This window comes from Condylura cristata, unplaced genomic scaffold, assembly GCF_000260355.1.
Source record: "Condylura cristata isolate star-nosed mole 26May11 unplaced genomic scaffold, ConCri1.0 scaffold00014, whole genome shotgun sequence".
Lineage (NCBI taxonomy): Eukaryota > Metazoa > Chordata > Mammalia > Eulipotyphla > Talpidae > Condylura > Condylura cristata.
In genome coordinates, this window is record NW_004567115.1 from 13,460,447 (window position 1) to 13,484,623 (window position 24,177).

The following is a 24,177-nucleotide window of genomic DNA, read 5'->3' on the forward strand; positions in this document are numbered from 1 at the left end:
GCTATTACAAGTAAAAGACTCCAAGTTCAAGGGGTGCTCAGTATCGAAGGGATATTTCTTGTCTAAGTCTCTTTTGATATAAACATGTTGCCTTTAAACATTATCATTCCTTTATCATTCCCTCTCTATATCATTCTCTAATACAAAGGAAAAATTCTTTTAAACTTTATTATTGTTTAAAATTTGTCCACACCAATGAGAGTCCCCAGCAACAGGAGATGCCTTTGTCTCCAACTTAATCTCTAATTCCCCATATAGATTGGTAAAAATTCATGCTTATTCAACACCTTTCTCAGTCTCTCAGATAAGTAGTCCTTTGTTTTTCCCCACTGCCTTTGTATTTTCAGTGCCCTCCTCTTCGGTAACTCTTTAGCTTATAAACATGTACAAATCTATTGCACCTAAAAACAAAGGAAAAGAACACACCTTCATGTCCTTTGAGTATCTTGAGCTCGCTACCTTGATTTTCTTATTTACTACATAATCAATCATCTCGAAAGAGTGGCTTTATATATCCTTTTTATTTTCTGACCTCTGCTTTACTGCATGACTCTAAAATCAGGCTTCTACTCCCATGATGCCATTAAATGACTCACTCTTTAAAGTCACTAAAACTCCTAAATTGTAAAACCCAAAAGACCCTTTTCAGATGTCTCCTGCTTCTGACTATGTGTTACTTTTTCTTCTTGAAACAATGCAACTTTTTGGCTATAGTTTTATGTCAAATTCTTTGATTATTTCTCATTTACTTAGAACTTTATTTCCACATTTGTGTCACTTAATTTATATTTCTTTATTTTATACCCTATTATTTTCTCATATACTTCCACAACACTATGCTAAATAGGTTGATGGTCTCAATGTTTGAATTTACTTTTCAGATCTATATCATGAATTCTAGATCTTTAGTCCCAATCTAAATGTTACATCCCAAAGATTTAGATCTTGCATAACTGCCTGCCTTCCCTTCCCCCTGTACTAATTAATTTGGACATTTTATAGTGCTGATCATGGCTTACTTATGCAGTCACAAAGAGAAGCATGTGCTGTCATTCCATTTGTTCTTCTCTATTCTCTCCTCAAACTGCAAATTCTCCTCATCCTTAGCTGAAAAAAAGCCCCAGTTACTTATGTTTGAAAATGGGAGTAACCAAAAGAAAAGGTTGTTTCCAAGATTGAATGCACCACAATATCTGTACCGTTACATGCACTCTTCCTTTTCTTTATTAAAACAGATGGATAGGTCCTGTTTTTTGTTGTCTTTTTTTTTTTTTTAATTCATACCCAACTACTCATCTTAAATATCAGAGTCTACCTCTTCTCTCTTTCACAAGCTATTTCTATAATTCCATCTTTCTCTTGCATGATCATTTTTTCCCCACTCTACTACATCATTCCTACAAGTATACGAACAAGTGCAGTTTCTCCATTAAACACACACACACACACACACACACACACAAAACTGACAAGTAAAAACTCACCTTTTTATCCACCATACCATGTAGTCAGTGCTCCAATTTCTTGTTCTTTATTATACTGGCTAACATTGTGTCTAAAATGCTGACTGTAAGTGGAGAAAGCAGACTTTTTTTTTTTGTTTTCCTCATGGTTTTAGATGATAAGATATAGTACTGCTGTTATTACTAATTTATTTATATTTATTTTTGCATAGAAGTATTGGGGTGTAGACCAGAGGTGTGGGAGGCGAGAGGATTCACTAGAGACAGAGTGGGGAGCAGAACAGGTAAACTGACTGAAATACACTGATGAGGGGAGCAGCAGTAGAGGTCTGCAGTTCCCTGTCTGGGGATTGAACTCATGCTAAGGCTACCATAACCTGATAGCATTGAGACTTTAATCCCCATACCACCAAGGAGGCCCTACAGATGCCTTTTATCTGGAAAAGACTTTCCCTTTGGTAAGGGCATCTTATGCTGATACTTAACTAGTACTGATCAGGGGACTTCATTGGTTTACTATTATACTTTTGGGGGAAGTTGAAGCTGCAGTTAAGTTAGGTATTAAGTTTGGGTCAGATTCAATATGAATAGCTGAATTTTAGATCTTTTTTCCTTCTAATTTTAATAATGGTATATAAGAAAGTATTTCTGTGTATTAGTCTGTTATCCTTTAACCATGCTATAATTGCTTATTAGTTTTAGGGTTTATGTTGTTATTGATTCTTTTGGAATTTCTACATAGGCAATCATGATCTGTGAACAAAAATTATTTTTTATCTTCCTTTATAATCTGGATATAAATACTTTTATTGTATTAAATAGATCTTCCAATTAATGTTTAAAATAAGTGGTGAGAGAGCATATACTTCCTTTGTTTTTGATCTAAGTGGAAAAAACTAGCGTCTCGGTATTAAATATGATGTTATAAACAAAATTAAAGCACATGGAAAAAAAACCCCATATCTTTATAGTTGGTAAAACAGTAAGTGAATAACTAAATAAATAAGATATTAGATGTAGATTTTATACAGATATTCTTTTTAAAATTTTTTTTATTTTCTTAGATCACTGTTCATCATTTTTGTACAATATGTAATGTCTCCCTTCAGGTGTAATCCCCATAATTCTCCGACCACCACATCACCTGTGAACCATCACCGTAGTCCCATGCGGTCTTCCCTTCTGCTCTAACCTCTCTCTGTCCCCCTCCTCTGCTGTAAGCTTCAGATGTGCAGTTTGCCTGTAAGTTTTTTTTTTCTGACCCTTTGTTCAGTTTCCCTATATTCCACCTGTAAGTTAAGCCATCTTACATATTTTTTTCTTTTTCATTCTCATTTATTTTACTTAACACATTCTCTCCAGCTCATCCATGTTGCATGAATGGCATAAGTTAATCTTTTTTATTGTTGAGTAGTATTCCATCTGTATATTTACGACATCTTCTTGATCCAGTCATCTCTTTTTGGGCATTTAGCTTGTTTACATATCTTAGCTATTATAAATAATGCTGCAATAAACATAAGGGTGCATGTTTCCTTTTTGAATTAATGTTTTTGAATCTATCCTGGATAGATTCCTAGGAGTGGAATTGCTGGATCTTATGGTAGCTTCATTTTTAATATTTGAGGAACCTCCACACAGCCTTCCATAGTTGTTGGGACAATTTGCATTCTCACCAGTAGTGTAAGAGTATTCCTTTTTCTTCATATCCTTGTCGGCATTTGTTGTTGTCATTTTTTTTTTTTTAATGTGGGCCACTTCCACTGATGTAAAGGGGTATCTCATTGTGGGTTTGGATTTCCCTAATAACTAGTGATGTTGAACATTTTTCATACACCTGTTGGCCATTTGAATTTCCTCTTTGGAGAAATGTCTTTTTAGGTCTTCTAATGTAGATATTCTTTACCAGGTTTAGGCAATATCCTTCTGTTCCTAGCTGGCTGAGAGTTTTTATCATGAATGGGTAGTTGACGTTGTAAAAGGCAAATTCCATGATTACTGATATGATCATATGATTTATCCTCTTTAACCTCTTGATAGATGTATTGGATTATATTCATTTAAAAATATATTTAACCAGCCTCCCAAATGTAATGAATCTCACTTGGTGATGATGTGTATAGTATTTTTGTACATTTTTGGATTTGCTAATATTTTATTGATGCTTTTGTATTCAAGCTCTTTAATTGCAAACTAGACACCTGACCTTTAAATTTTAATTCAAGCTTCAAAAATAAAAATATTTGCTACTATAAATATGTTTTCCAGTTCATTAATTAAGCTATAGATGATTTGTTATTTAATCTGTACTTTAGGTATTAAGTTTCAAAGCCCTCTTCATTTTTGAAAATTCAGTTATTCTTTCTAAAATATAGTTTTATTTTCTATAGCCTCCTTTCCTTGCTCCTTACACATGCAAGAGTCTAATAATTCTGATATTTATATTCTTTATGCATTTTCTGTCATGTACATTTTTCTCACTTGTGGCTTTGTTTCTCTTATGATTTTTAAATAATGAACTGTTTGAATCTCTTGGAGCTTTATATGTAGGACGTTTTTATTCCTGGGTTGAAGTTGCACTTATCTTGAAATGATTATAATTTCTTCCGTCAGTCACCAGGGAATACTAAAAACCTAAGCATATTTTAAATTACATTTTCTACTTGAAGTTTTATTTCTGAACATGAATAGCATAAGTGCGACAAAAGCTAATGCAATCTTAAGATAAACTTAAGATAAACTTAAAAATTTTCATTGGAGAGTTTTCTCTTCACTTTCAAGTTTAAAATGTTTAAATATTTTTTACTGTTCTTCCACATAATGAGTTTGTGATTCTTTCTTTTTTTTTTTTGTTTATTACAAAAGTTTATTTTTACATCATTTTGTGCATTTTTTTTCCATCTCAATTGTAATCCCCGCGGGTTTCCCATCACCAAGTCACCCATGTGCCATCACCATAATCCCGTGCATTTCCCTCCCCCCACCCCGTTTTTGATCCCATTCCCCACTCCACCCCCACAAAATGTCTCTGGTATATGGTTGTTCATTATTTTTGTTATTTTCCATCTGGTCCATTATACTCCTGCTATGAGTGAAACCATCCAGTATTTTTCTTTCTCTTTTTGGCTTATCTCACTAAGCATGATCTTTTCTAGTTCCATCCAAGTTGCTGCAAAAGACATGTGTTTCTCTTTTTTGGTTGCTGAGTAATATTCCATTGTATATATGTACCACATCTTTTTTATCCAGTCATCTACTTTTGGGCACCTGGGCTGCTTCTATGTTTTTCCAATTGTAAATAAAGCAGCAATAAACATGGGGGTACAGGTATCTTTTTCAATCAGTATTTTTGTGTCTTTTGGGTAGATACCTAGGAGTGGGATTGCTGGGTCATAGGGAAGCTCCATGTTTAGCAGTTTGAGGAACCTCCAAACAGTTTTCCATAGTGGTTGTACTAGTTTGCATTCCCACCAGCAGTGCAGGAGAGTTCCTTTTTCTCCACATCCTCGCCAACATTTGTTGTTGCTATTTTTTGAAGATGTGCCATTCTCACTGGGGTGAGGTGGTATCTCATTGTGGTTTTAATTTGCATGTGATTCTTTCTTTTTAAAGACTCAGTATATTGCCTTTTGGGGTTTCAAATTTACCAGGAATGTCATACTAGATTCCCCATGACATATTAGAATTATTTGTTTTTCCTAGCCCATGCAGTCTAAAGTACAGGGAAACTTCAGAGTCTTTCAAAATTTGACAGAGGTCAGAATAAAGACTTCATTTCATCATCTGAAATGTCCTTAATAATTCTCTAGATTACAAATGCATTAATATATTATTTTTCCTTAAACACACACACACACACACAACACAATACATTATAACATAACTCTATGAAAGAGAGATTTTGTCCCTAGTCTTCACTGACAAATTTTGTACTGGCTATTTTGCCTAATTGTCATTACTTAAACATCTTTAATTTATGTCAGAATTTTTTAATTCTGTGTAAAAATTATGCATTCAATCACACAAGTTAGACTGTGATAAGGACTTAATAAAATTTCCTGCCAATAATATTAATTAATGATTTCATTCAGCATCCATTAATCAATTTGATTGCATTGATATAAACTTTTTCCCCCGTAAATGTGTTTTAAGTAAAAACATTTACATCCATATTAGAAGAGAATTATTTTGCTTCTTAAAAAGCAATTTTCCTGAGTACGGCAACAGCCCTTCACGCTAGCAAGATGGTTTTATGCTAATAGAGGAAAGTGTGGCTATAATCTCCTATCAGTATTCTATGAAGTCAATTTTTACACTGCTCTAAAACTGTCACCTAATGTGCTGTGCTATGATGACATTTATTTTCCTTCCCATGTTATTCTTTTCTTTCCTATCACTAAATAGGGTTTATTGCTGGAGATAGTTCTTCATGATAAATTATGGTATACTTCCCAGTGTTATGTTCTGTCAGGTCACTGGAGTGTAATTCAGTAACTAATATAATTATGAGTTCTTTCAAATTCTCATCAGAGTAATGCTAAATTTGATGGGGTCTGATTTGTAACCTAAGATGTAGCTAGGAAGAATTTTTCTGGATGAACAATATAACACTCTAAATAGTAAATTAAAAAATAGCAATAGATATCATGGTATCCAATTATGAGTGGAACTTTTAAAAAAGTTAAATCTCTAAGAGTAAGAATACTTGAATTCATTTGAGAAAGGATACTAAATAAAGCTTTGTAGCTGTGAACACATTTAAATTTGCAATGTTTTTCTTAAAAAATATGGAATAGTATACTTAGGGAAATGTATAAAATAAATTTTCATAGTATTCTAAATATCTTCAACATTCCTGATTTTAATAATATTTTTATATTTCCATATGCATTCAAATTTTAAATAATCCTGCAATTAAGGGACAATCTTCAAATAAAAAAGATAATATTCATGGGCCTCCTTGATAGTGCAAGGGTTTAAAGTGCAGCACTATGAAGATACCTGCAATCACTGCAGTACAGGTTTGATTCCATGCCAGGGAGGTGACCCACATGGTGCAGCAGACGTCTCCTGTCTCACCTGTTGCTACCCTCAACAATTCTCTGATACATCCTTTCCTCCCTCCCACCTCTGGCCTGTATCCCAGTTCTTGTATGCATAAATAAATAAATCTTTAAAAAAAAAGATAATATACAAGCTTTCAATACATATGAATGACACTTTGAAATGCCATCATATCTGTGGAAGATGAACTTCCTGTTTCCGTGTAGATCACACTGTAAAAGGCAGTCTTTTCTAAAACCAGTGCATTCAAAAGGCATTCTCTTTTAACATGGCAGTAGTAATTCTTAAAATATCAAAGTATCCTAGACTGTATGACATATTTTGTTTAGAAATAAGTTGTGGTTCTGTTAAACCAAAAACTTGAAAATAAAAGAATTAGAATCAAAGCAATATTTCACATATACAGTCAGTGTTGGTCCCTCTCCCATGGGCAAGAATGAAATTTATGCAGTTAAAATTTTATCTATGACGTGACACTGAATTTGTATTTACTATCTCCCTTTCCTGAAGCTAATTTTATGTGTGTCTCAAAGTGAGAGCAGTGGATCTATGCACCTAATTTGCTTCAACTTTTCTGTAGTTGCCCAAAGAATTGGCACCTGTCACTAATCTTTGAGCTCTAATGAATCCATTGTAGTGTAGCTACTTGAATAAGTGGAGACACTGGTTTGCACTGTATTATAAACATTTTCCACCATAATGTATATTTTTTGAGCCTGTATTTATGAACCTACATGGATACATCATAATCAACCAGATGTCTTAGTTTACATTAGAGTTAAGCCTTGTTGTTGTACATTTTTGCTTGAACAAAGTATAATGAGAGATATCCATCATAATAGTATCTTACAAAGTAATTGTAAAAATTCTCTAGGTTCTACCTATTCATCTCTACCCCTCCCTCAAGCATACCTCTGATTATTACTGATCCTTTGCTATCTCTGTAGTTTTATTTTTTCTGTAAGGTCAAATTGCTGAAACCATACAATATCTAGTCTTTTTAGAGTGACTGCTTTCTTGTTGTAATTCTCATTTAAAACTCCTCTATGCATTTGCATGATTTGAAGGTTCATTTTTTTTTAAATGCTGACTAATATCCCATGATCTGAATGTACCAGTTTTCTATTCACCCCTCAAAAGACATCTTGGTTGCTTCTAAATTCAAATTATATTTGATCTTCTTCTCTTCTTTTACTTCACAGTTTTCATCCTTCCTGCTGGTATATGTCTGCTTTCTTTCTAGCCAATATGAATAGAAATAAGAGTGTTAAATAAGTGTTAAAACAAGTAGAAGTTCTATATGCAAGCACTAATTTGAAGGGATATATGCACTCCTGATTTTTGCAGCACTGTACAATAACCAAGTTGTGGAAACAATCTACGTGTGCAATGACAGATGAGTGGATAAAGAAGGTGTGGTATACATAATACATACATGAAATACTGCTTAGCTGTAAAAAGATGAACTCTTGCCACGTGTTGATGGAGAGAGAGGAGATGATGATAAGCAAAGAAAGTCAAGGAGAAACACAAATATAGGTTGATTTTACTCATATGTGGAAGACAAAGAAATATAAAGAAGCAAAGGAGAAGGTAAAATCAAAACAAAACGAACCCTTGAAATCTGATTGAAGAACTGAGATTACCAAAAGGGGTGGGTATGAAGTGGGGTACAAAGGATGGGGTGTGAGGTCCAGTGTACTATGGTGGAGGAGGATTATTGATGCTTTTGGTGGTATAATGAAATATTTTGAAGAGGTGGAAAACATAAGCCTAAAACTTGTACAATCTTGTAAAACAAGGTTATCTCAACAATGAAAAATAATTTAATTTAAACATTCTTTAATTCAATTAGTTACTCTGTCACTAGCAGAGCCGTTTGGTTTGTCTCAGTATTGGCTTGCTTATCTTTGCCAACCTCTTGTCTTCTTTTCTGGTCATTTTCCCAGCTTTATTCTATTCGCCTCTTTTCAGCCACTTGCTCTGAACACTAAATACTCTACATGGCTCTTAATTGATCTTTGCTTAAACCATTTATCTTACTGATAGAATTTCTAAGCCTCTACTTACTTTCATTTGGCTCCTAATTGTATCAAGTAGATTTGAATTATCTTTTAAAAGGGATAAATGTAGTATCATTGCATTTCCTGATAGCTATTCCCATTGCACTCATTCTGAGCCACTACTGCTGGATGAACGAGCTCAATTTTTAACATATAAATTTTTTTTTATTTTTATTTTTACATCTAACATATAAATTTTAAAGGAGAAAATTTATTTTTCCTTTTGCCATAAGTAAGCAGCACAGATAGAACAACAAAGTTAAATATTTATTAAAATAGTGAAACAAACATTTTTTTTTTTTTTTAAAGATTTATTTATTTATTCATACAGAACTGGGGTACAGGCCAGAGGCTCAGGGGCGGTGAGAGGCTTCACCAGAGACAGAGTGGGGAGCAGAACAGGCAGATCGACGAAGTACACTGCTGAGGGGAGCAGCGGGCGGGTCAGGAGAGGTCTGGCTCGCCATGTGGTCTCCTCCGGGGCAGGCGGCAGGCGGGAATCGAACTCATGCGGAAGTGGCCTCAGATTCTCAGTGCTGTGCTTTAACCCGCTGCGCCACCAGGGAGGGCCGAAACAAACATTTTTACATTTCTTTTTCAAAATCTGAATTAGACTCTGAATTTACATTGCAACAGCGAGGATCCAGTTCTTGCTACTTTAATTTTTACCTACAGATTTTTCTCTAAGTCTGATAGGGACCACAGACTCTAGTTATATGGAGCAGCTTCAGAATATGTTTGGTAGTTCTGATTTCACTTCTTTTTTTCCCTAAGAATATGTAATTACAAAAATAAGTCTTGAGGAATGGTGATGGGGGGTGGAAACAAATTGGGAAGTGGGGTAAGTGGATTAAAGTGCAGGACTATGGGAGCTCTGGTGGTGGGTGTGGTATGATCATTTATACAGCTGTGAATTTATACCCTACAACTTATACATTGTTGCAAATTAACATTACCACAATAAATATAATAACATAAATGAGTGCATGAACAAATAAACAACAATCCCCAAAATATCCTTCAGGTATAAACACTGAAAGACTACATGTTCATTTTTCTCATAAGCAATGACTTGCAAATATGAAAAATTTAAAGAAGAGATAAAGACTACAAGGATTGGGTGATTTTACTCATGTGGAACTCAAAGAAATATAAAGAAACAAAGGAGCAGGTAAAATCAAATCAAAACAAACCCTTGAAATCTGATGGAAGAACTGAGATTACCAAAAGGGGTGGGTATGAAGTGGGGTACAAAGGCCCAGTGTACTATGGTGGAGAGTTATTAATGCTTTTGGTGGTATAATGAAATATACTGAAGAGGTTTACTAAGGTAAACAAAAGTGTGCAGTAGAAATCTGTGTAGAAGCTCAACGACACCAACTGGCCAGGTTTTATATGACTAAAGTTAAGCAAAGAAGACCAGATAGTCAGTTCCTACTAAAAAAAAAAAAAAAAAATTGGACCATGCAAATATTCCTGGTCACAGCTCTCTCACCAAAGAAAAAGAAAAAAAGGTAACTGTAAAAAAAAAAAAAAAATCAACCCTGAAATCCACATTTCAGGTCTAAGGAATTCAGATTATTTGATCACTTTGTGACTTTAGGTCCCTGATGGGTTCAAGTTTTCCCAATAGGGAAAGAGGGCATTTCACAATAGGGCAGTGGTAACATAGAACGCAAGGTTGGAGAAGGTGATCACTAAGTTCTGGGTTTAAGAGATTGGAGGTCATTGTTTGGAAAACAGAATGAATGAAGACCGGAATGCAAGGAGAATATTGTAAACCTAGAGAGGAAATGAATGTAGTTCAAAGGACAAAGCAAAATCGTAGTTAAAATACATGTATCTGTTTAATTGTTCTTTTCCTTTACAAGACATGTTGCCAATCATCTAGCAGTGTTATCTTGAAGTTTCTTCTCTATGCATCAGCTCCTTAAATTAAAGTGGGGAAGTTAATGCTATCTCTTCACAACATTGTTTTGAGAGCTAAAAAAGTTAATAGGTATGCCATCAAATTAAAAATACAGAAATTCTGCCACTTATTTTCTCTTCATTATTAATCCTCATTTATAATTTTTTTAAACAAATGTAGAAAACTTAGAGGTGTTTTTCTCAACATAAAATAATGGACTCTAGGCTAGATATTCCATGCTTTTAATCAGATAACAGGGTCTTTTTAAATTGTATTCTGGTAGCTTTTTGTTAGGTTTTCATATCTTAAAATTAAGGAATAAGTATATTCTACATAGAATAAGTATATTCAATATTTACTTCTAGCAATAAAATTATGTGATCCAAATACAACATGAATTTATAAAACTTAAAACTTATGACTCAGATTTTACTTTTGTGGTAATTTACTTTTATATTTCATTTGCTTAACTATGTCTTATTTAGGATACAAAATTGTCTTTGGTTCAAAATTAGAAGGATGTAAAGGTGATCTGGCTGAGATATCTGTCACCCCATTGATCTCCAGGGTTGATTTGGCTGATCTGGCTGGTAGGCCGATGTTCCCCTTCCTCCCTTACCACTCCAGGTGTGTCCCTTTCAAAGCTGCGGGCTGCATCTTGAAGAGGATGTGCCTTCGGGGAATAGAGACCAGTCTTCAGTGGAAGGTATACGAGTAGCTGCGCTCCCCTACTAGAACCTCCAAACAAGCTCTCAAAATTAGGAAATACATATAATTTATCACTCTAGTTAGGATCCAAAAGTCTCATTTAAAAAAAAAATAATATAAGTTTATTTTTACTTCATTTTGTGTGCCTTTTCCCATCTCAGTTGCAATCCCCTTGGGCTTCTCATCACCAAATCACTCGTGTGCCATCACCATAGTCCAGTGCACTTCTCTCCCCCCACTGTTGTTGATCCCATTCCCCACTCCACTCCTGTAAATGTCTCTGGTATATAGTTCATTATTATTATTTTCTCACCTGGTCCTTTATACTCCTGCTGTGAGAGAAACCATCCAGTATTTTTCCTTTTCTTTCTAGCTTATTTCACTAAGCATGATCTTTTCCAGCTCCATCCATGTTGCTGCAAAAGGCATGTATTTATTTTTTTTTGGTTGCTCTATTGTGTATATGAACCACATCTTTTTAATCCAGTCATCTACTTTCGAGCATATGGGTTGTTTCCATGTTTTCCAATTGTAAATAAAGCAGCAATAAACACGGGGGTGCAGGTGTCTCAAAAAGATGAATTTTTAAAACTAAAATCATCTCTCTATGCCTTGCTCAGAGCCATCTTCCCTAAGAGAAAAATCCAGTTACTATAACATATAACACATACTCCACAGAAATTTACCAGGATCCAACAGCTTATATTCCTATAATAAGTAGGATATGAACTTTATTTTTATGTTTAAGGAAACTTTACTGGATGCTTTTTGTAAGCCAATCTTTTTTACATTAAAAAATATAAACTATTCCCCCTACTTGTAGAGTTAAATGTTAGTAGTCATACTTCATATTCTGAAGCATGCACTCATAAATGGGTATATTTTGATTAAAGGAAAATTAAATATCATTAATGACTACAAATATTTATAATAGATCTTCAAATGAGTTTAAACTTACCAAAATTTGAAGTTTTTATTCAACTTGTAAAACATTCAGCTCTAGAAATTTCCTATGACAATATAGAAGGTATTGTGAATAACTTCAGGTAAGAAGTTAATGGTAGCCATGTAAATAAAATATTATCAGCAATCATTATATCCCTTTGATATAATGACTTCAATTACTGTTCTCTTTAAGTACCCAAATTTAGCATTTGACCTTTTATACCTATAGACCAAAAAATCTACAGTTAAATCATTAAATGCAGTAAATGTGTTCAACCATTAAACCAATTTGTAAAGAGAAGCAGTAAATGCAAGGCTGATTAGAGGTATTAACCCATTGGGTGCTACTCTGAATAGGTATTTATTCAAGAAAGAAAAAAATTAATAAAAATATAAACTAACACAGAAAAAGTTCTCTAGGGCATAATTTTAAAATTTACTACATCGTTACCAATTAATAAAACAGTGGTGAGCTGAATCAGAGTCCAGCATGACATTAAGGACATTTATTATTTCAATGGTTATAAAGAGACAATGCACATCATATAGCAAGGTAACAAAAAAACCCACTTCCAAATCTGTAACATTGGTATAAGTAGTATGGTAAGGTGAAGGCTATTAATAAGAACAGATTTAGGAAAAACTATCTACCCCTTCCCTATTTGCTTAAAACCAAATTTGTAAAGGTTTGCATGACCTTTACTGGCATCTGGACTTAGATACCAAAAGGCAAGTGAAAGCGCCTTGGGGGAAGCTCTTGAGTGCCAAGTCTGAGCTCCAAGAATGTGAGAAAATAGGTCATGTGAGCAAGAGTGAAAGAGCTAATCAAGAGAAGTGTCTGGGTGCGTGAGAGGACTCTGCCATCTGGGGCGGGACACAGTGTTCCAAGAATTAGAGCACCAGATACAGAGTAAGAATAACTCATTATGTTATTGTAATTTCGTGAGATTGTCTAGCCAGACTAAGGTCAGTATGTTATTGTTTCACCTTACTAATGTAGAGTATATTAAGAGCACACTGGACAATAAACTTTTACTGCATGCTGGACATAGCATGGTTCATCCTTCACAGGCGTGCCCCAGGTGCCAGACCCACTAAAGGTCCACATAAAGGTATCTCCTTCCCCTCTCTATCAGATATTCTACTTGCTTTTCCACTTGTGATAACTCTAGAACCTTAGCCCAGCAATGACATGACAGGAACTACATAACAGACATTCCTAAACAATTGTCAACTATCATTAGTTTTCTCATATTTGCTTTCCCATAATCGGCTTCCTTTAGAATATTAAAATTCCTCTACTTTGCTTTGTAATTTCTCTAAAAAGTTATGGTTATTTTATTGATATTATATGTCCACATTCTAATTACCCATTTGTTTTTACCCCTCATTCTGTCATTTAGTGTGCTCATGTGTTTGCGAGCTCACATTACTATACTTCACTGTTATTGGAGTATTTTTTTCTGTCTTCATCAGTTCAGTTTTTAGGACACCAGCAAGAGAATATAGAATGGCAGTGACCACAGTGGCTATAATAGTAAGTAAACAAATTTAGCTTTAGATTTTATGGAAGGAGAAAGGAACAAAACCTCCCTGACAAAAAAAGCAGAGCTAAAGGGAAGAAACCAGTAAGCATAATAAGGACAATTAAAAAATGTGAGTAAAAATCCTAAATGCTGATTCACTAAGATTCATAAAAATAGCTCACTCAAGGAACTTAAGAGAAGATGCAAATAAACAAAATCCAGCATTCAATCACTTATACAAATAATTATTTATTGAGCTGTTCATGATCCCAAGCACTCTTTCACATGGGAAGAAGACAGCAGCATCTGCACTATGTTTACCCTGCTTGGTACAAAAGAGGGAGGGCAGAGATTTTTTTTTTTTTTTTTTTGCTTCTGCTGTGTGTCACTTGCCTTCAGCTAAATATAATACTCACATATGCCAAGGTGGGGTAGTTTGGGGGCACAGTCTTATACTCTACATTAAGAAGCAGGGATGTTCCAGAATCTCAGAAAATTATAACTTTTAGAGATCAGGTGTAAAAGAGGATTGAGAAAAGGGTAACTAGAGGGTTAGAGTTATAGGAAGTGCTTGAAAAGATATTTGCGACTAACTGGCCTCACAAGAAGGGGAATATAAGCTACCAAATGGACTTACAGTATAGCATTGATCCTGGACGTGATCGTGTCACAGGAGGACACAGTGGTCCTGGTGGACAGCTGAGGCCTTAGGAACCAGCACCACCTTCCTCGTCCCCATCACCGTGTGCCTGGCTTTACGACTCCCAGCACACAGTGGGCCAGGTGTCCTGAATGGGGCTGCTGCAATGGGGGAAGGGACCTCAAGGCCTTTTTGCTGAGTGGGGTGAAGGGATGAAGTACCTGCAGGCAAATTCTCTCTCTTTTCTGGCTTTAACATGTGGGCAGGAAACATGATTCCAGCTCTATTCAGAGACTTGGTGACTGCTAACTTTATCTCATTGTGAATCGAGCTTGACTCGATTTTGAACTCTGGTTTTCTCCTTTTCGCCTATCTTTTTGTGCACTGCTCGACCCCTTGCTTGCGTTTGCTGCAGGGAAATGCCTTGGTTTCATCTCCTGGCAGTTTTGCTCTTGTTCCCTGCCTGTTTGGGTGGGTGTTTGTACATGAGGGGGATGGGTGACTTCATAGTTTGATCAGGAGTCTGTATTTTGAAAACCCTTTTCTCCTGAATTTCTCTTCTCTTTCTCTGTTAATGCTCACCTTTTAAAAATCTTTGAGAGAAACATGGGTTACTCCTCTTAACAGTTTGGGGCCCCAGGGTACCACTTTGTTTTGTTCTGTGTCAGTAAGATAGTTTTTTGGGTAGTTTGGAGAGCTAGATCCAATTTTTTTAAATAAAGATTTATTTATTTATGCATACAGAACTGGGGTACAGGCTAGAGGTGCAGGGCCGGTGAGAGGCTTCAATGGAGACAGAGTGGGGAGCAGAACAGGCAGATCAATGAAGTACACTGCTGAGGGGAACAGTGGGTGGGTCAGAAGAGGTCTGCCATGCCATGTGGTCACCTCCGGGGCTGGAGATGGAACTCATGCTGAAGTGGCTTTAGCTTCTTAGTGCTGTGCTTTAACCTGCTGTGCCACCAGGGATGGCCTACATCCAATATTTAAAAAAAAAAAAAATTCTTTATGTATACAGACCTGGGGTACAGGCCAGAAGTACAGGGACGGTGACAAGATTCACCAGAGACAGAGTGGGGAGAAGAACAGGCAGTTCTTAAAAAAAAAAAAAAAAAAAGGGGTACAGGCCAGAAGTACAGGGACGGTGACAAGATTCACCAGAGACAGAGTGGGGAGAAGAACAGGCAGTTCTTAAAAAAAAAAAAAAAAAAAGTGACTACATTCACTCACACTGAGTGTTCACCTTCTATGCAAATTGGATCTAGCTCTGGCCCTTCCTGGTGACAGTCAGCTTGCAGTGGTGTGTCCTAAACTGTTGTGCCACCAGGGAGGGCCTGTAGTCACCTTTTGAGAATTTTTTTGTGTGACTAAGTTAAAATAAATAGAGTGCAGAGTAATAAGGTGGTGACTAGAGAGTAAGGTGGGTTCAAGTCTCCCCTTTTGAGGTAATATTTGTATTTTTAAAACACACTTGATGTAATATGTATAATGGTTCTAAGGAGTTGTCAGAAATAGTCTGACCAAACTGTGTGAAGATTAGTTGGAGCCCATAGTATCATCTTGGTGAGAATTGATAGCTGCATTTGGTATGATGGAGATGTCATTGAAGTTAAAGAGAAATGAGTAAGAGAAAAAAAACTTAGGTAACATTAGAACTTTGAAATGACACATTTATGATCACTCTATGACCTGGGCAATTGAATATATGGAGATGCCATTTATTCAGAAATCTCTCCACAGCAGAGGAGGCACTGGGAGGAATAGCATGAATTCTTTTGGCAAAATAGAGAAGATAAAATATTATCAATTTAGGATAAAAGCTATCCTTTCAGTCATCTACCTTTCATATATCTTTTTACTTATAATGTTGATGTTTGTATTTCACAGAAAATTCTGTGATGAGATAGTCTAAGGCTCAGGCTGCCAGTCTTTGCCATAAGTAGACAGGAATCTGAATAAATGCAAATGAAAAACAGTAACAACAAAAATCTGTAAAATAATTACATATAATACACTTAAAGAATTAAAAATATATCCAGCTATTCAAGATTGTGTCTTCCAAAGAGTAATAGTTATGTTGAAGGGAGCTATTATTAATTGATGGTACAGTGAATATACTCTTTATTTTTAAATATTAAGTTTTAAATCTATCACAGTTAAATAGAATTTATAATGTTAGCATATATAAGTGTTGTTATCCCAAGTACTTCATGCAAGATTTAGATGATGCTCTATAAAATGTGTAGCACCAGTGAAATACTATCATTTAATAACCTAATAAATATATTTTTAATAACTCCCAGTCTTTTACATTAATACTGTTGTTAGCTTTAGGGTTTTTAGCGTAGCTATTAATATTAATTGTAAGTTCAAAGAAAATGAAAAAAGAAATTGACCCTTACTGGAGTTTATGAAATTTAAAGGTAAATGCTAACCTCAATGTTAACTATTTCTTATTTAAACGTTGAGTATGAAGTACAATGATGTACAAGCTTAAAATGTGAGTTCTTTGTCAAGAAAAATGGCTAAATTAGAAGTCAAGAGACCAGAGTTATTTTCCTATCTCTGTGTAATGCTCAGCTTTGCTTTGGGCAAGAGATTTAATCTCTGTGACATACAATCTGAGCACTAAAAGTTAAAATATATGCCCATTTCCTCTTTTTAATGCTGGAATTTTGCAGTGCTGTTAAGAGAGAGCTTTAGAGTTTTTTTTTTATATCAACTATATAACAGAACATAGTTGCAACTTTATATCTAAAAATAATAGAAATTGGTTGAATTGTGTTTGCCTCTGGAAACCTGGAATTTGTGTACATCATAGAGACTATTTTATATTATTTGTTCTCTACAATTATGAAAATGGTGTTTTGGTTGGAAATTTAAAAATACAAAAGTAGCTCTTTGTCCAGCCCTTCAAAAAGGGCATCCAATTGTTAATTCTACCTCCCTCAGATGCTGGTTGGTTACTTCTTTAATAGTTAAAATAGTATTATTATTCTTTACGTATAATCTCCACACTTTTGCATTATTTTCTAGTTAACATTTGTCATGTATATTGATTATTTTCTTAAAACATCTTTGAAAAACATGATCACATAATCCCTTTAAATTATTGCAACATATTTATTTCTTTGGCAGTAACAGTTTAACAAGTGTCTCTTAATTTTTAAATTGTTTACTTTGGCAAAGAATATTTTCATAAGCAATTGTTAAAATTCCTGCTAAAATCTCTTTTTCTTCATATAATTTTCTGAGTATTGATAGATTTCTTAAAGAATAATGTAGTGATTGATTATCTTACTCCAACAAAGAGAGAAATTAGCAGAATGTAAAAATTTAAAATACTTAATTGCAAATACTCTCACTGTGTGGAGCAAGACAATTAATGTCTGGTAATAGGAACAATGCTAGCCATTTCTTTAGTGAAATAAGCTGTTCTGGAACTTAAATTACATTAACTTATTTCAAGGGGAAACTGTACTTCAAAGCACCATCTGAACTAAAGAGACATGCCCCACAGCAGTTTCAGCTAGAAACCTAGCCCATGACTCAGTCTACCAAACCATACTCTTAATATATGTATTTGTATTCAGTTAATTTTCCTATTTTAGTAAGGTTAGCAACTCAAAAATCACATTCTCCTGCCTCCTTTTGGCATATGATTCTAGGACTAAAGCTAGCATCTGGGTGGCCTGTGTTGTCCTGAAATTCTTCACCAGTTTTTGGTCCTATGAGATTTCTTTCCTCAGTGTCTGGGGTGACTTTCTTTCAAATAGTTAATATCATAACAAGGGTATAATATAATATCCACAAATCAGTTAAATAGATTTCTCTTTCTAAGTTATTTTCATGCTTAGTAATAATTAGCCGAACCGAATCCATTTGGTAGAATTTCAGGCATCAATTCCTGTCAGGAATATGTTTGAAAGGAATAAGATTGCTAGGAATAGCCATGGCGTTGTCTGCTTAGCTTCCATTTAATGTGGGCTCTATATCCAGGAACTTAAATACCACCAAAACTTAAAAAGTGAAGTATTTTGAAATTGTCATTAGGACAGTTAATGTGGTGCAAAAACCATCTTTAAAAACCTTTTCCTTTTTTCACTCTCAGTGCTAGTAAATTATGTAATTACTTCAGAACTATAGTTTTAAGTTGCTCTAGAAAAATTATACCTGAAGAGCTAGAGATAGGTTTCTTCAAATAGATATCCCAACTTAAAATACGAATTTAGGGATCTCAGAATTTTGTAATCCATCTCTAATTTTAAGCTTACTTGTTCTAAATAAATTTGTTTTTATTAGTTCATTAGTTGTTAGTACTAACTTTCTGTAAATTAAGCTTCAAATCAGATTTTAAATGAATTGAAACTATAAAATTTTCCTTCCAATTTTTCTATACACTAGCTAGAGCATTCACTTGAAAGCATATTGTTAAATGAATTGACAGTTTAAATATATTCCAGCAGGGCAGTCAAAAGTAGAACTAGAAAAGGTTTAAAATTCCTTCCAGAATTCTAATCTTAAACATCTCAGAGATTATCTTATAGTTTAGTTTGATTTTGTTATAGCAGCATTGTCTTCTGTTTCCTGTTCATAAACCCACTTACAGGAATTTCCATTTTACACCAAGATGGCAATTTACCACAAACTGTTAACTACCTTCAGTAAATCAGCCCTAGAGAAACTCTTTAGGAAAACACAATGTGATTTCATAACAAGGTGAGAAGTCTGAAGACAAGAAGCAGACTACTTATAACTGGTAGGTGTGGCAAGGCAGGTAGATGATAGTAGCCAGCAATAAAATGCTTTTGGCTTAACTATTACAGCATAATGGAAAAGAGTGTTGAAATAATGCCCTTGCTTCCCCAAGCTTTCCTAACTGTTGCAGAACTCTGAAGGGAATTCTTTAAATAGCCAGCAGCCCTGTTAGACTGTGGGGAAAATCAAGTGAGGACAAATCCTGATGCAGTGAAGAATTAGAAGAAAACTGTGAGGACTGCACAAACTTTTTGTCAGCCCTTTCCTTTTAAACTTCCAAGGCTGATGGATAACAATCCAAGGTGTTGTCATTTCATTGCTGTTTGAAGGTAGAGCATTGATCAGATAAGGTTCTTGGTGTGGTGAAATCAAATGCAAATGATTAATTCTGGTTTAGGCTTAACTAGAGTTTTTCACCGAATACCCATCACTTGGACCTCTGAGGACTGAGGTACCCTTTCCAATTCATATGAACAGGTAGTCTGTGCCTTTTGGGATAAGCCAAAGTAATGATGATGTTGTTGAAATAATAAGATAAATTAAAAACTATGGAATTTAATATCTTCAAGTTGAAAACTACAAATAGATCCACAAATACTATAGTAGAAAGATTAAAATTGATAATCAGAATCAGACGTAAGCTTAATAAATATACAACAGGCACAGAGGAGATATAATTAACATAGTAAAGATGTGATGGGAAAATAATCAAGTAGAAAACACAAAATGTGACAAAGTTAATAGTTGAAACAAGGAAATAATAGATGGATTTAATACAGTAATGCATTGAAGAATGTTAAGAGAGTGGATGCTTGAGGGATTCATGTACGCCAGTTGAAGAATAACAGATGCCACACCAAATGTGAGAGCAAGCAAGTATGGAGTTATTGAAGAAGAGGTGAGAACTCCTGACTGCAGGAAGGATGCCGGATTATTCCAGCCCTGGCTATGACTATACACTGTCAGACTTCCTGCTGTCCAATGTACCGGACTATTGGTTAGGCACTAGGTGGTTGGCAAGTTTCGTGGTGGCTGCTTTTGTGTTCCTTAACTATCCTGTAACTGGATCTTACTCTAAGTGGTGGCTAGCCCAGCAACATTTCAATAAAAGCACTTCTATTTTCCTGGGAGCTATTTTGTTCCTATATTGTTTAAAATCACTCTCCCGTGTTTCAGCCTTTCCTGTTCCCACGTTCTGCTGCTTTCATTTCCTCTTAATAGGATCATTTCCTAAGAATTAAAAGAAAAATGTTCTTAAAACTAAAATATCCCATTGCAGTGTCATGCAAGAGTCTTAGCTATCTTGGAATGAACTGGATGAAGTGGCCTATGATCAGTGGACATTACTTAAAGTTTCTGGTTATGTTCTTAAGTGTCTATTAGTCCCTGTGGGGGTAGGAATTAGGTCCTGGAAGGGAAATGAAACTAGTCTAGGGATAAAGCTTCAAATTGGGAAATGAGACTGGAAATCTGTTCATTTAAGGACAGGATCTCATGAAGGTAACAAGTTGTTATCCTGATTGAGAAAATGATCTAGTTGGGAACTTTGATCCCCTTAACTTCCTTTTTAAACTCCTATCTGGCCAGTGCATTGGATAGAGGCATATACAGTATCATGGATTAAAGGAGTTAGCTCTTGTTCTTTCAGTTGTAAATGGTATGTGAGGGCTGTAAGGAAAAGCTGGTTAGAAGGAATGGCATGATATGATGGTCATTTCATATATGTGAGGGCTGTAAGGAAAAGCTGGTTAGAAGAAATGGCATGATATGATGGTCATTTCATAGCCAGTTCTAATTTACTTTCTTGTGGAATATCAGTTTCAGTATTCATTTACTGCATTGCCACAGGGATGTTCAAGTTTGCTAGTGTGTTGCCAATTCTTAACTTTGAGTTAAAAATCACTAAGAGTGTGTTAGATTGATGATGTCATCATTGATTTTTTTAGAGAAAGAAGGTCAGAATGAACCTAATGATCTGTCACCCAGGCGTAAAACTGTGACTAGTGCTGCATTGACCATAGGAAGGAGTACATAGATTTTTTTTTTGAATAAAATCTTTTGGATGTTTTTCATTCTTTGGATAGATACCTATGAGTGAAATTGCTTGAGCATATGGAAGGTTTATTTTTTACTAATATTTTGAGAAATGCCACACTGTTTTCTAAAAGGGCTGGAGTGGTTTACATTCCCACCAACTATATACAAGCTAAATACAAGTCTTACTCTGTTCTTCTTTCATATATTTGGAGCAGGAACTTGTACTTCTGTCTTCTGTCTACAGAAGATTTTATGGTTCTTACAATGGTGCATCAAATCTGTTGTGTTGTATGTGGTTATCCTGATTTCCTTAAAAGATTATGAGTTACTTGAAAAGAGCAATATGTATTATTACATTTTCTATTCTTTAATATTGTCTGACATGTTACATATTACATAATTGGAATTCAATTAGTATATGCTCAAAAGCAGAAACTTTAAATTTCTGTCACAAAATGGATAAAATTAAAAATAGCAGGTTTTTCACTCAGGCTAAATATGATTTCTCTAATCATGAGATGTGATTTATGTGATGAATTACATGTGTGCCCAGATTAACACCCCATTTTGGGAATTCACTTAAAGTACTAGTACTGAAAAAGCTTTTTTTTTTTTGTGATATGTAACATTTTCCCGTCAGTATTATAGAAACTTTCAAAGAATTTATAATTTGCAAAAACTTTGATGTAGTGAACTAATGTGGTAAAATGTCTTAACATCATTTGCAGGAAGAACTATTATTACTTATAGTTATTTATATAGAGAAATTTTAGGCTATGAGATGATTTAAATTAACTTTTTCCTAAATGCTTGTTTTATAAATGGATTATGAGATTAATTTTTATTATGTTTGGATAAAGTATTGGCATTTAAGAGGAAAAAAAATTCCTTGATATTATGTTTCATTTTGAACAGGCCAAACATGTTGATAAAATTTGATCTGTAGGGGCAACCCAAGGGGAGAGAAATAAATGTTCAGAAATATCCATAAGAGATTATTTGCAGTCAGGAGCAATAACCTTCTGTTGATTATACTTTGATTGTATTTGTTAGTTTAGTTTTTCCCTCCTTATTATAAATATATTAAGTAACTAGTATTTTTTTGTGTAGATTTTCTAGGTATGAGAAATTTTAGTTAAGACAACATACACTTGCTTCTAGTGCATTAAATTCAGACACGTTAAAATGTAGAAATGTGCTGAGGAAGACAAAATGCTATTAAAGTTTCTGTGGCTCTGTGATATCCCCAGGGAGATTTCTCTAAGTTGAAAAGTTAGCTTTCACAAAGCTACTTCCAAAGTCATTCAGAGGCTTGCTGCCTGTTAATGGAACTGTAGTGGAAATAAAACCCAGTGCATGCGACAAAAGAACAACAAAATTTCTATTCAAGACTTTTAAAGGGCTAAAGCATAAATTAAAAATTGAAAGCAATGTGTAGAATGTATAACATGTATTAATAATTGAAAGTTGACATTAATTCTGAGGGAGGATTAGACAAGGAAAGGAATAGTGGGCTGTGCTGTTATTCCTATGGCTGTTGAAGGAGATACTTTCTAGTTTGTACGTGAACACAATACTCCTTAGTGTTAAACAATGGAATATGGATTGAAACAAATTCCTCATCAGAATAAACATTTATTCAGAGAAAAGTAGTGGGATTTCTCAAAAAAATTTTAACAGTGAATTGTAAGTAAAATTATTTCATCCTGAAAAGATCTGTATGTTGGGGGGTGGGGTGGGGTTGTATATGTGTCTGTGTGTGCAATTCTCAATTAAAGGTTGCATTAATTAATTTACATATGATTTCTGTGTTCAGTAATTTCTTTTGGTTTTCCAGGAATGAAAATAAAATTTGAGATTCATTCTGATATTCTCTATGTCAGAAATAGAGTGAAACAGGAGTTAATATGGATATTCTAAATCAAGTAATAAAGATATAGTTGAGAGATGAATGGTTGCAAAGAACAATTCTGTTGTCATCTATCTGTATTAACTTTAGGCAAATTAACTTTCTTCAATGTTAATTGAAGATAGACTCCTTATTTTCAGCATGAAAATAGATAGACTCCTTATTTTCAGCATGATTTTGCTGAATTAAAAAGATAAATACTAGGAAAGTCTAACAAAATGCCTGAAGCATAAAAAGCTTGCAACACTGTTTAAGTCTTAATATGCTTATTTTTTTTGTATTGAAATAAATACTTTTTATTCACAAACAGAAATGTAGAAAGAAATGAATGCTCATTTTTAACTATATTTTGATAAAAATGTAAATCACTTTCTGAAACAACAATGCAGGATTAAACACTAATTGTTTAGGAAAATGTAGCTCAGTAAGAAAGATGTTTTTCTTTTTAAAATACGATTCTACTTAGAAAACATTAAAATATTTTCTTGAACCTATCATGGAGGGATGAATATCCCATGGTAAAGGATGGTAATTTTCCATATCAGAAAAATCTCTAAGGGAATTAGTTACCATTTTTTCCCAACAAGCTGGGAATTTATTTAAATTTTCCAATAATCACAGACTCAAAATAAAAAAAAAATCAACGAAAGTGCTTTCTTAGTCTTCTCCCCACTAAATGCTGAGGAAAATCCTTGTGACTTGGAGAGTGATTTGAATATGAAACCCCTTTCACAATATACTGTTTTTGGTCTATTGATAAATGGGCTCTATATCACATTAATTATTGTGCTTCATTTAATAATTTGTTATGCAAAAATCAGGTAAAAATTCTAAGAAAAGTCACAATATTTCTCATACCCAAAACAATGAATTTGTTATTTTATCTTATTCAGATTGAGTTAAATAACTTACTAAGTTTTTACATGATGGAATATTGTTATTGAAACCATGAACTTTTCCTCTATGAAAACATGTGGAATGGTTTGATTTTAAATATTACCTTAATATTTAGCATAAATACAGTGCCCTGTTTTAAATGTATATATATTTTTTTAAATTTTTTTTTGAAAGATTTATTTATTTATTCATACAGAACTGGGGTACAGGCCAGAGATGCGGAGGGTGAGAGGATTCACCAGAGACAGAGTGGGAAGC